The sequence below is a fragment of the Callithrix jacchus genome, chromosome 12 (assembly GCF_049354715.1).
Source record: "Callithrix jacchus isolate 240 chromosome 12, calJac240_pri, whole genome shotgun sequence".
In the NCBI taxonomy this organism is placed as follows: domain Eukaryota; kingdom Metazoa; phylum Chordata; class Mammalia; order Primates; family Cebidae; genus Callithrix; species Callithrix jacchus.
Genome location: NC_133513.1, coordinates 46,394,581 through 46,407,793, shown reverse-complemented (window position 1 = coordinate 46,407,793; position 13,213 = coordinate 46,394,581). Strand labels below are relative to the sequence as shown.

Below are 13,213 nucleotides of genomic sequence, written 5' to 3'. Positions count from 1 at the left end.
GAATCTGTTCCTGCTAATTATAGCATTTGAAGTATTTGTGGTCTATTCCTATATTTTGGGGATGGTGAGGGTGTGGGGAAGCAGCTTGTTCTCACTTATGTTGCCTTATTTATTTGTGAGCTTGCTTACTATTACCTGCATATTGCCTTTGGGAAATAATTTGTAAAGAGTGCCTGAGGTCCAGAATGAATGGACGTCCTCCAACGATGCTTTTACTTTTCTTCTGCCAGGTCCCCTGGAAAGAAGATCACTTTTAGCCAACTGCATGACCTGAGGTGGTCCAGAACTATCAGGGAACCAGTATAAGCAGATGTATATCTACACAAAGCCCTATCTGTTGTCACAACTTCTCAGGAATGGGTTTTCTTTTTCTTCTTGTTTCCTGCTCTGTTTGGTAGAAAGTCAGGCTTTTCCACAGTCCCCTGTCATTGTGGGAGGGAGGCAATAGGGTTTCATTACTTTAACCTTCCTTTAGTTTTAACCCTTTGGAGTCCCAGCTTAATGTTGGGAAAGACTTCCTTAAGACACCCCATTGGCAGGAGGCCCTGGACATCTGTCTCTTAACTGAAGCCCAAGTACGCAGTGTCAGCAAACTTACCACTTGGTGAGGTGCAGCACACCTGTAGTTTCAGCTACTCAGGAGGCTAGAGTGGGAGGATCACTTGAGCCCAGGAGTTCAAGGCCAACCTGGGCAACATGACAAAACCCTATCTCTTTTTTTTTTTAATTAATATCCAGGTGCAAAACTTATCATTCTCCAAACCTGCCATGTTATTGCTTCCCTCTAGACTTTTGCACACACCCCACCTTCATCTTGTTCACATAACTCCTATTTGCTTTCTTCAAAACTAAGTTGAAAAACCACTTGCTCCGGGAATCTTTTCCTGATTACATATTAGTGTAGGTTTGATGCCTCTCCTATCTTTTTTCTCACAGTATGCTGTGCATATGTCTACCACTGCATTGATCCAATCCACAGTGAAAGCATCTGAGTTACTTGTCTGTGGTCACCCAATAGCTGGTAGATATCTTGAGGGAGATAGGATCAACTTATTCATCATTATTTCCCAAGTTCTTGCATAGTACTCAACAAACAGGCATTTGATATACTTATTTAAATGAACGAATGAATTGTGTGTAAAGAATATTTGAGCAGGAGCACCCAGATACATAAGGCAAGTTCTAAATGACTTACAAAGAGACTTAGACTCCCACACAATAATAGTGGGAGACTTTAACACTCCACTGTCAATATTAGACAGATCAACCAGACAGAAAATCAACAAGGATATCCAGGGCTTGAACTCAGACCTGGAGCAAGCAAACCTGATAGACATTTACAGAACTCTCCACCCCAAATCCACAGAATATACATTCTTCTCAGCACCACATCACACCTACTCAAAAATTGACCACATAATTGGAAGTAAAGCACTGCTCAACAAATGCAAAACAACTGAAATCATAACAAACAGCCTCTCAGACCATAGTGCAATCAAGTTAGAACTCAGAATACAGAAACCAACCCAGAACCGCACAACTTCATGGAAACTGAACAACTGGCTCTTGAATGTTGACTGGGTAAACAATGAAATGAAGTCAGAAATAAAGAAGTTCTTCGAAACCAATGAGAACGAAGACACAACATGCCAGAACCTCTGGGACACATTTAAAGCAGTCTCTAGAGGAAAGTATATAGCAATAAGTGCCCATATGAGGAGAATGGAGAGATCCAAAATTGACACCCTATCGTCAAAATTGAAAGAGCTAGAGGAGCAAGATCAAAAAAACTCAAAACCCAGCAGAAGACAAGAAATAACTAAGATCAGAGCTGAACTGAAGGAGATTGAGATACGAAAAACCCTTCAAAAAATCAATAAATCCAAGAGCTGGTTTTTTGAAAAGATCAACAAAATAGACAGACCACTAGCCAGATTGATTAAAAAGAAAAGAGAGAACAACCAAATAGATGCAATAAAAAATGATAAAGGGGAAATCACCACAGATTCCACAGAAATTCAAACCATCATCAGAGAATATTACAAACAACTCTATGCACATAAACTAGTAAACCTGGAAGAAATGGATAAATTCCTGGACTCCTGTGTCCTCCCAAGTCTAAACCAGGAGGAAGCTGAAACTATGAATAGACCAATAACAAGGGCAGAAGTCGAGGCAGCAATTAAGAGCCTACCACACAAAAAAAGCCCAGGTCCAGACGGGTTCACAGCCGAATTCTACCAGACACACAAAGAGGAGCTGGTACCATTCCTTCTAAAACTATTTCAAACAATCCAAAAAGAGGGAATCCTCCCCAAATCATTCTACGAGACCAATATCATCCTAATACCAAAACCCGGCAGAGACCCAACAAGAAAAGAAAACTTCAGGCCAATATCCATGATGAACATAGATGCAAAAATCTTCAATAAAATATTGGCAAGCCGAATGCAACAGCAAATCAAAAAACTTATTCATCATGATCAAGTAGGATTCATCCCGGGGATGCAAGGCTGGTTCAACATACGCAAGTCTATAAATGTAATTCACCACATAAACAGAACCAAAAACAAAAACCACATGATTATCTCAATTGACGCAGAGAAGGCATTTGACAAAATTCAACAGCCCTTTATGCTAAAAACCCTCAATAAACTCGGTATCGATGGAACGTATCTCAAAGTAATAAAAGCTATTTATGACAAACCAACAACCAATATCATACTGAATGGGCAAAAACTGGAAGCATTCCCTTTGAAATCTGGCACTAGACAAGGATGCCCTCTTTCACCACTCCTATTCAATATAGTTCTGGAAGTTCTAGCCAGAGCAATCAGACAAGAAAAAGAAATAAAGGGTATTCAAATAGGAAGGTGGAAGCCAAATTGTCTCTATTTGCAGACGACATGATAGTATACCTAGAAGACCCCATTGCCTCAGCCCAAAAACTCCTGAAACTGATAAGCAACTTCAGCAAAGTCTCAGGATACAAAATCAATGTGCAAAAATCACAAGCATTCCTATACACCAATAACAGACTTAAAGAAAGGCAAATCAAGAACAAACTGCCATTCACAATTGCTACAAAGAGAATAAAATACCTTGGAATACAACTAACAAGGAATGTAAAGGATGTCTTCAAGGAGAACTACAAACCACTGCTCAACGAAATCAGAGAGGACACAAACAGATGGAGAAACATTCCATGTTCATGGTTAGGAAGAATTAATATCGTGAAAATGGCTATACTGCCCAAAGTAATTTACAGAATCAACGCTATCCCCATCAAGCTACCATTGACTTTCTTCACAGAACTGGAAAAAACCACCATGAACTTCATATGGAACCAAAAGAGAGCCCGCATAGCCAAGTCAATTCTAAGCAAAAAGAACACAGCAGGGGGCATCACACTACCGGATTTCAAACTATACTACAAGGCTACAGTAATCAAAACAGCATGGTACTGCTACCAAAACAGAGATACAGACCAATGGAACAAAACAGAGGCACCAGAGGCAACACAACTTATCTACAACTATACAATCTTTGATAAACCTGACAAAAACAAGCAAGGGGGAAAGGATTCCCTGTTTAACAAATGGTGTTGGGAAAACTGGCTAGCCATGTGCAGAAAGCAGAAACTGGACCCCTTCCTGACACCTTACATTAAAATTAACTCCAGATGGATTAAAGACTTAAACATAAGACCTGGCACCATAAAAACCCTAGAAGGAAATCTAGGCAAAACTATCCAGGACATAGGAGTAGGCAAGGACTTTATGACTAAAACACCAAAAGCATTGGCAGCAAAAGCCAAAATAGACAAATGGGACCTAATCAAACTCCACAGCTTCTGCACGGCAAAAGAAACAGTCACTAGAGTGGATCGGCAACCAACTGAATGGGAAAAAATTTTTGCAGTTTACCCATCTGACAAAGGGTTGATATCCAGAATTTACAAAGAACTCAAACGGATTTACAGGAAAAAAACAAACAAGCCCATTCAAAAGTGGGCAAAGGATATGAACAGACACTTTACGAAAGAAGACATATATGAGGCCAACAGTCATATGAAAAAATGCTCATCGTCACTGGTCATCAGAAAGATGTAAATCAAAACCACATTGAGATACCATCTCACGCCAGTTAGAATGGCAATCATTAAAAAATCTGGAGACAACAGATGCTGGAGAGGATGTGGAGAAAAAGGAACACTTTTACACTGTTGGTGGGAGTGTAAATTAGTTCAACCATTGTGGAAGACAGTGTGGCGATTCCTCAAGGCCTTAGAAATAGAAATTCCATTTGACCCAGCAATCCCATTACTGGGTATATATCCAAAAGACTATAAATCGTTCTACTATAAGGACACATGTACACGAATGTTCATTGCAGCACTGTTTACAATAGCAAAGACCTGGAATCAACCAAAATGCCCATTGATAATAGACTGGATTGGAAAAATGTGGCACATATACACCATGGAATATTATGCAGCAATCAGAAATGATGAGTTTGTGTCGTTTGTAGGGACATGGATGAATCTGGAGAACGTCATCCTCAGCAAACTGACACAAGAACAGAAAATGAAACACCGCATATTCTCACTCATAGGTGGGTGATGAAAAATGAGAACACATGGACACAGAAAGGGGAGTACTAAACACTGGGGTCTATTGGGGGGAAAAGGGGAGGGCCAGTGGGAGGGGAAGGTGGGGAGGGATAGCCTGGGGAGAAATGCCAAATGTGGGTGAAGGGGAGAAGGAAAGAAAAGCACACTGCCATGTGTGTTCCTACGCAACTGTCTTACATGCTCTGCTCATGTACCCCAAAACCTAAAATCCAATAAAAAATTAAAAAACAAAAAAAAAGAATATTTGAAAAGACAAATTTCCACAAAAAAAAAAAAGAAGCTCTAAAAGTCTACAACACAGCAATTTATTTGAATAAACTTACAGTCTCTTCAGGAGATTTCTTTGAAGGGGACAAATAATACGGCTGCTTGCAGATATCTGTAAGTATGTGGGGTTTTTTATAGTTTCCTCCTCCTTTACTGCTACCTCCTCACAGGTTTAATCTATTGCGCAGAGGAAAAATAAAACCCAAACCTAAAAGACAGCAGGGATTTTAAAGAGCTCATTTATATTTGGGCAGTGAGAAAGGTATGATTTTTGACTTCCACTCTTCATCCTATCATTTTCCAAAGACAGACAATTGGCTTGCCAAATAGAATAATCACTGTCCTTCCTGTGGCCCTTTCGACATGGCAGGTAGATAATATATAAGCCTAGACAGTTTATCTCCCCATCATCCCTTCTATCAACTTTGGCATTGTCTCTGCTCCCCTTTAAGTGGGAGCCTTCATGGACATATATATCATAAGACTTCCACTAAGTGCTCTAACACAAACGATCACTTATTGATAAGTGGTTTTCTTTATGAAAAAATGCATCATTTATTATGTGATGTTTATCCTAGTTAAAATGAAGTTCCTCCAAACACAGCATTTGTGACTTAAAGAGCAGGGGGAAGAGAAGTGAGAGAAGGAGAGCTGGGACTGTCCATTTGAAGAGATGTTGGATCTAGGCAGAAAGCCAGCGAACCATTTCAGTGCAAAGGAGCAGCTTTTTGATGTTCTCTGCTTTGTTTCCAAATCACTTCCTAATTCCAGGGTCCACATCCCCTGGCTCTATAGAGTCAAAACTTCCTGGGAAAAGATCATATAAAAAATAAAAAAGAGTCAAAAGCAAATTGATTTATTGTCAACAGAAGCTCTTAGGTCATCCAGGGTACCCTGTCCAATGCCTTTTGCATATGCCTCAGAAGATTTGTAGATGTGAGTCTATCACTTTGAGGATGAGTTGAAATGTAATCACCCTGGCCAACACAATTTTCAGTGACCATATCACAGTGAGCTGCGGTATAACCCCCAAGTGCTCAGTGCTAAACACAACGAACATTTATTTCTCACTCACTCTACACATCTAATGCAGATCAGGGATGGTGGGTGGTACTTGGATCATTTATTTTTTAATTTTATTGCATTTTAGGTTTTGGGGTACATGTGCAGAACATGCAAGATAGTTGCATAGGTACACACATGGCAGTGTGTTTTGCTGCCTTTCTCCCTTCACCCACATTTGGCATTTCTCCCCATGCTATCCCTCCCCAGCTCACCCCAATGCTGTCCCTCCCCTATTCCCCGCAATAGACCCCAGTGTGTAGTAGTCCCTTCCCTGTGTCCACGTGTTCTCATTGTTCATCACCCGCCTATGAGTGAGAATATGCGGTATTTCATTTTCTGTTCTTGTGTCAGTTTGCTGAGAATGATGTTCTCCAGATTCATCCATGTCCCTACAAAGGACATGAACTCATCATTTTTGATTGCTGCATAATATTCCATGGTGTATATGTGCCACATTTTCCCAGTCCAGTCTATCATCGATGGGCATTTGGGTTGGTTCCAGGTCTTTGCTATTGTAAATAGTGCTGCAATGATCATTCATATGCATGTGTCCTTATAGTAGACCAATTTATAGTCCTTCAGATATATATCCAGTAATGGGATTGCTGGGTCAAACGGAATTTCTATTTCTAGGTCCTTGAGGAATCGCCACACTGTCTTCCACAATGGTTGAACTAATTTACACTCCCACCAACAGTGTAAAAGTGTTCCTATTTCTCCACATCCTCTCCAGCATCTGTTGTCATCCATACTGAGGCACTGAAGAATGAAAAGGACACTACAAATTATTAAAATTGTACAAATACAATCAGTGCAAATTATACAAATGTTACCAAAAATAAAATAAGGAGTTTTACATTTATACCACACCATAAGTTACAAAAACACCTTAGCAAGAAAGTACAAAGCATCCTCTATAGGCTCTGCCAGGACTGCTCAGTTTCTATTTTCTGTATTAGTTCACATTCCTTACCAATAATTTTCTAAGTTTCTTGATGGTGTGTGATAACTTTGTGCATTTCACAGGCTCAGGCCACAGCACAACTCTCTGGTTGAGCAAGTGGCCGGCTGAAGCAGCAATGAAATACTTCTCCCATAGCCTGCCAGGCCAGAGAATTAGCTATTGCCATTCCTAGCTAAAGTGCTTATATTATGCATCACTTAACAAGGGGGACATGTTCTGAGAAATGCATCATTAGGCAATTTCATCATTGTGTGAACATCACAGTATGTGCTTACACAAATCTAGGTGGTATAGCCTGCTACACACCTGGGCTATATGGGATAGCCTATTGCTCCTAGGCTACAAACCTGTCCAGCATGTTACTGTACTGAACACTATAGGCAATTTAACATAATGACAAGTATTTGCATAGCTAAACATATCTACATGGTGTATAGTGTAGAAAAGGTACAGTGAAAATATGGCATTGTAATCTTATGAAACCACTGTCAGACAATCAGTCCATCGTTGACCAAAACACCACTGTGCCACGTATGCCTGCACTTTATGGGTGAGTGTCCTAAAGCCTACTCTTTATAGAGGGATGTTGGTTATATAGTATTAATAAAGGGTCTGGAAAAAAGAAACAGATTATCGTGGCCTTCTTTCAGATTTAATCCAGGATTAAAATCATACCCAGTTCACTTCACTTGCATCTGACATTTTACGAGACAAAACCATGGTAAGAGCTGTAAGGACAAAGCTTTGGTGAAGGTTTACCGAAGTCATCCTGGCTTATTTTAATGCTACTCTTAACAATAAAATATCATTGCCAGGCCTGTAATCCCAGCATTTTGGGAGGCCGAGGCGGGTGGATCATGTGGTCGGGAGAACAAGACCATCCTGGCTAACATGGTGAAATCCCATCTCTACTAAAAATACAAAAAAAAAAAAAAATAGGTGGGTGTGGTGGCATGAGCCTGTAATATCAGCTACTTGGGAGGCTGAGACAGGAGAATCGCTTGAACCCAGGAGGCAGAGGTTGCAGTGAGCCAAGATTGCACCACTGCACTCCAGCCTAGGTGACAGCAAGACTGTCTCAAAACCAAAACAAAAGCAAACAAATAAACATACACACACACACACACACACACATATCATTAAAAATGAAAAATTTAGGACAAATGTTAAACCACAGGGAATGCCAGACATTATAATTCACCTTAATTTTCCTGAGATAACTTGATCTTGGTTGGAAAACAAAAGAACCCAATTACAGTAGTATACCATATGGAGTAGTTAGAATTCTTTTGGCTGCAAGCAACTGAAAACTCAAGTTAAACTGGCCTAGATTAAAAGGGAGTGTGTTGAGTCACATAACTGTACAACCTAGCTTCAAACAGGTCGGGATGTGGACTTCAGCTGACATCAGCAGGATTGATTTCCCGTTTCTACTTCCTCTGAAAGAGCTCCATCCTCAGTCTCCTGGCCATGCCTCCCAAAATTCCAGGCTCTCTCCTCATGGGGATAGTGGCTGTAAACCTCTTGGTGCTACCCTAGCCCACGGAGTGTGTCCCAGCATCTCAGCAAAAGTTCTGAGATTCACTTTGATTGGATCCACCCCTGAAGTCACCATGAAGTCCACAGAAACAGCACAAATTCTTGAGTTAAACCACACAGCACCCTCCTCTGGTGCCCAGTGTGGGTAAATTCCCATCTAACCCTCATGAGAAAGATCCTGGCTGATCACGTACCAAATTGTTACCCTTTTCTTTATGAGTCTAGTCCTTGTGACCATGTGACTGAGTTCCAGTAAAGGGGTTCAGAATACACCTCTGTGGCACAAAAAGCATTTGGAGCTAAAGGCATTTGAGGATTAAAGGATGCAGAAACTTTTTAAAACTCATCTTACCTGCCTAAAACAGAAAGAATTCAACTATTATAAATCCCTTCCCACAGCAGAGAAGATTAATTCCTATCACCAGAAAAGAGATGTCTACATCAGCATAAGAAGTCAGCTAAAGAGAAGTTGTGGCAAAACTATCCTATGTCCAATCTATTCTCCTAAGGGCCCATTTACCTTTCTTAAAATTTATTGGTTTTCCTGTAAGTGCCTTTCTCTTCACACTTTCCCTATTAAGAGGGTAAATAAATTCCAAATTCTAACTGCTTCCTTGAATCATATTTTTCTGTGAACTCCTGTATACTACATTAATAAAAATCTGTCCTTTCTTTGTCAATCTGTCTTTTGTCTGTTTAGTTGGCAGGCCCCAGTCACAAACCTAAGAGAGTAGAGGAAAAGTTTTTCCTCTGCGACACAGCCAATTGAATGAGAGCAGAAGTAAAGTGCACCCCTCCAAGTTTGACCCATAAAATGTACCACAAACTCCTCTAGATGGTTCCAAACATTCTTAAAGTTTTCTAATAACTGAACTAAATATCATTTTTCAAATTTAAAGTTAAATGAATATAAATTAAATTCCAAATTCAGTTCATTTTTAATTGCCTCAATATTTCTAGTATTTCTTAAGCAGTGCCAAATTGGCCCCAGGTGTATGATACTAACTTTTGGTCATTTGCCTATGTATTCAGATCAGGGAATGTACTAAGGTTTAGAATAAGTGCTAAATCCTGTGGTTCTCATTTTGTTCATAAATACCTACCAAAAGTCAACCATAATTATTCTCATTCTCTTGATATACAATGAAATAAAAGAGAAGAATGATGATCATTAAGAGCATGTCACGTAACATAGTGAAAGGGTGCACACACTGGAAAGTAGAAGAATTGAGCCTCAGTGTTCCCTGTGCTGCCTATCAATTTTCTGACTCAGGGCTCCAAATCCACCCCTCATTGCTCTGCCTAGCCTGCTGGCACACCTGCATGATTTTAAGCTCTAGCATCAGTAGAAAACGTGGGAGGGACACAGGCTGAAGAACAATCTGTTCCTCCTGGTGCCTGGGATGGTGTGCATGGAACACCAAATGAAGCTCTCACCTAACAAATTGTAAGTAGAATCCTGGTGGGTACCATGGGTGCTCCAGCTGGCTCCCTTTCAGCAAATTCAGTAACATCTTCCACGGGCAGCTTCCCAAGGAGTTTTGAAAGTGCCTCAGCTTCAGCAGCAATCCCCTCAAACAGGTGGATTCCTGTGAGTTCTATGGGTTCCCCAACCGGCCTCATGGTGAGAGCAGCAGCACTCCTTTCAAGGCAGCTTCCCTGCAAATTTCATCAACACTCAGCAGGCAGTTTCCTGTCAGTCTAGGCTTGCTCAGGCAACCCGGTGACTTTCTTTGCTGTTCAGTGAGCTGTAACCATATCTTCTCCAATAAGGTCTGAATCCCATCCTTGGGGAGGACCCCCGCTTTCCAAGTTTGTCTTTTACTGGGTATGTTCTCAGAGCCCTACTGAAGCATATTCTAAGAATTCTTTTCTCTCCCCTTTCGGTGAAGTTCCTGCAAATAGTAATTTTTTATTTAAAACTTTCTTGCTCAAATTACTATGTGGTTTCTGTCTTCTGCCTAGATCCTAACTGATACACCACCTTGCCCGGGTGAAATTAGATGAGACAGGTCACATCTCCAGACTTTGTGAGTCCTTTTTGGAATATTAGAATATTTGATTAGTTCAAAAATAGGTAGGGAGAGCTAATATCCTTGGGGATCCCTGAAATTAGACTTACAAAGTAGCTTTCTGCCAGTTCACGCCTATAAAAAAGCAACTTCACCATTTTTCATGAAATTAAGACCACTGACTTCTCAGTTTGAGAAAGAAGATATTAAAATTCAGCTTTTACTGATAACCTGTGAGAGTTGAGAAATGTCTTGCTGAAGTAAATGACAAATGAAACTCTAATATTATCCCACTCTAGAGAGCAATCATACTGACAGCGTTTTTTTCATATTTTGCTTTGTTGAATGATATTGTCCTCTAGTGTGGCTAGCTCTCCAAGAACCAGGAATAGAGAGTGCATAAGGAATTCCATGCAAGAATAAAGCTAATCTCAGTCTTCTTGTGCTACCGGGCACTCAGCAAGGCAGGCATCTTCAATTATTCACACTACCTTTCCTGCAAGATGAATCTCATTCAGGCTGTAATGTGCCAATCTCAAAGCCCAGTGCTATGAACATCCTCTGTGAAGGCAACATGGCCTTCTTTAGGCTTCTGCGGCCTGCCTGGTGCTTGGGCCTCAGGCTAGCGTGACCCTGCTCTATGGGAATTTCAAACAGAAATTTTACTGGGGGAAAATCTCCACTAAGCATTCAACAAGAGAAATAGTTAGATGCAGAAATCATACTGCTGTCAATCAGGAATCAGCAGCTCTGATCCTTTCTGTGCAAATCAGACAAAAGAAGAAAATATGAAAGGAGATGATCGGACAAAAGGAAGTACTTGCTAGCTCCACCAGATCTGGTGTGAGCACTTCAAGGAAGACAGTAAAGGAAAGAATCTCTATTATGAAGGCAATTGAGAAAGAGAGAGAGAAAGATTCAAGTTGGAAAACAGGGCAACTGGACAACAGACCAAATCCAAACTGATTTTAAATAATACAAAATAAAATGAAAAGTATGAAGTACGTTACATCAAAGGTGTTTTACATATCATCTTTATTTTCTGATTTTAATTCATTGGGTTTAGAACCCCGATTATTGCAGTAATGGGGAGGAAAAAAATCTTTTTCTCTATCCTCTTAGGTTCGGTCCCTGGGGACTTCCAAATTGAACTTAGACAGATCAACAGAAGAAACTGATTATTTTAGAAATATAGTGGAGGACCTCACAGAAATAAAATGAAAACTCCAAAAAGGTGGTCAGACCTAAAGGCTCATGTGCCATTTCAACAAAGAAGAATAAATTTGTGGAGAAATGACAAAACAAAGAAATAGAGTTTTGAGCATTTAGGAACAGTAAATTGTGGCAAAATAAATGTACAGGGAACCTAATGGAAGATAAGAATTGTTTACTCAAGTTTGTGCAGGCCCATCTTGATGCTGACCTTTCATCTTTTTCAGGGCCATAAAACTTCCCTGGTAGAGAGTATTCATGGCAGGTCTCATTTCTCAGAAGTTTCTGCTCTTAGATAAGAGAAGGTTTAAGAAGGCTTCTTTCTGTTTCTGTTGATTCTAAATGGCCTGCAGCTCAAAATAATTCTTATGCGAAAGTGGCATATTTTGGGGTGGTATATTCTGATCTCCTTCCACAGCAATAATGATTATAACACCACCTTGAACTTATCTAGAGAGATGTAGACCCTTTAACAAGCACTATCATCATGAATATAATTGCTCTCTCAGAAATGTTGTGTGAATTTTTAAACTTTTATAAATACTAATTCCTAGTCCAAAAAACAAATCAATTCAGGAATTATCCACAACGGGAAACTTACATGAAAAATGACAAGTTATTCCCAGATTACATGAAACCATCTCCCAAATATGCAGCTATTGTGCTTCACAAAGCATTTTCTTATTCATTCAAGAGAAATGTATTCAGCACTAAGCATCAGGTATTATTCGAGGCACAGTGAAGAAAATAGACAAAATGCCAGCTCTTATAAACTTACATTTGCCATTTCACTGGGCTCTTCATCCTACTTTTTTGAGACAAGTTGCCTGGCTTTAACCTGAAAACTGCAACAAGAAACAAAGATAACCTATTAGTGCCACATGTTAAAGAAGAGGGTGGGAAGTAATACTATAAAACTTGGAACTACATATTAACATTTTAAATCCTGATTCAAGTCCTATATCCATCTATTATTAGCTGTGTGATCTTTAGCCAATAACCAAATTTTTCTCAGCCTCAGCTTCCCGTTCTGTAAAATGGAGATGGCAGCAGCCTAACCCTTCACGTAAGGGTGAAAACTAAATCGAAATATGGACATTTTGCGAAATGCTTTACAGTCAAAGGGGCTTTCTAAGGAATGGAATGAAACAGAATAAAACTGGCTTGGATTGAATTAGATTGGCAGGAGAACTACAAAACCAACAAGGAGGAGATTGTGGACTGGAGTAGTCTCTTGCTTGTCTCATGCATTGCCTGAGAATCATTTAGAGTTGATTCAAGAGAATTGCAGTTTGTAAATCACTTGGACAAAATCAAATTCTTGTTTATTCTAATAGTAACAAAGTTTCCACTTAAGAAGCATTTGTTAAGTGGCTGGAACTTCATGTGTCAGACTCTTTAGGTACACAATTTCATTTAATCATTACAAAACTCAAAGGAGTAGATATTACGTAGGTAGCCAAAAGACAGAAACCATTGTTTGAATTCAAAGCTAAAGGTGTGCTTAGTGACAGCATTGCA

At 39.8% G+C, this 13,213-nt stretch overlaps 1 long non-coding RNA gene across 4 annotated transcripts in view; it reads right to left on the bottom strand.

Annotated features, from left to right (window-relative positions):
* LOC144578654 (uncharacterized) overlaps positions 1 to 13,213 on the bottom strand; it is a 172,644-nt gene that overhangs the window by 66,188 nt on the left and 93,243 nt on the right. For all 4 annotated transcript variants that reach the window (XR_013524865.1, XR_013524863.1, XR_013524864.1 and 1 more), the window contains one exon: positions 12,471 to 12,537. This is a non-coding gene — a long non-coding RNA (uncharacterized LOC144578654). The remainder of the gene's footprint in view (positions 1 to 12,470; positions 12,538 to 13,213) is intronic.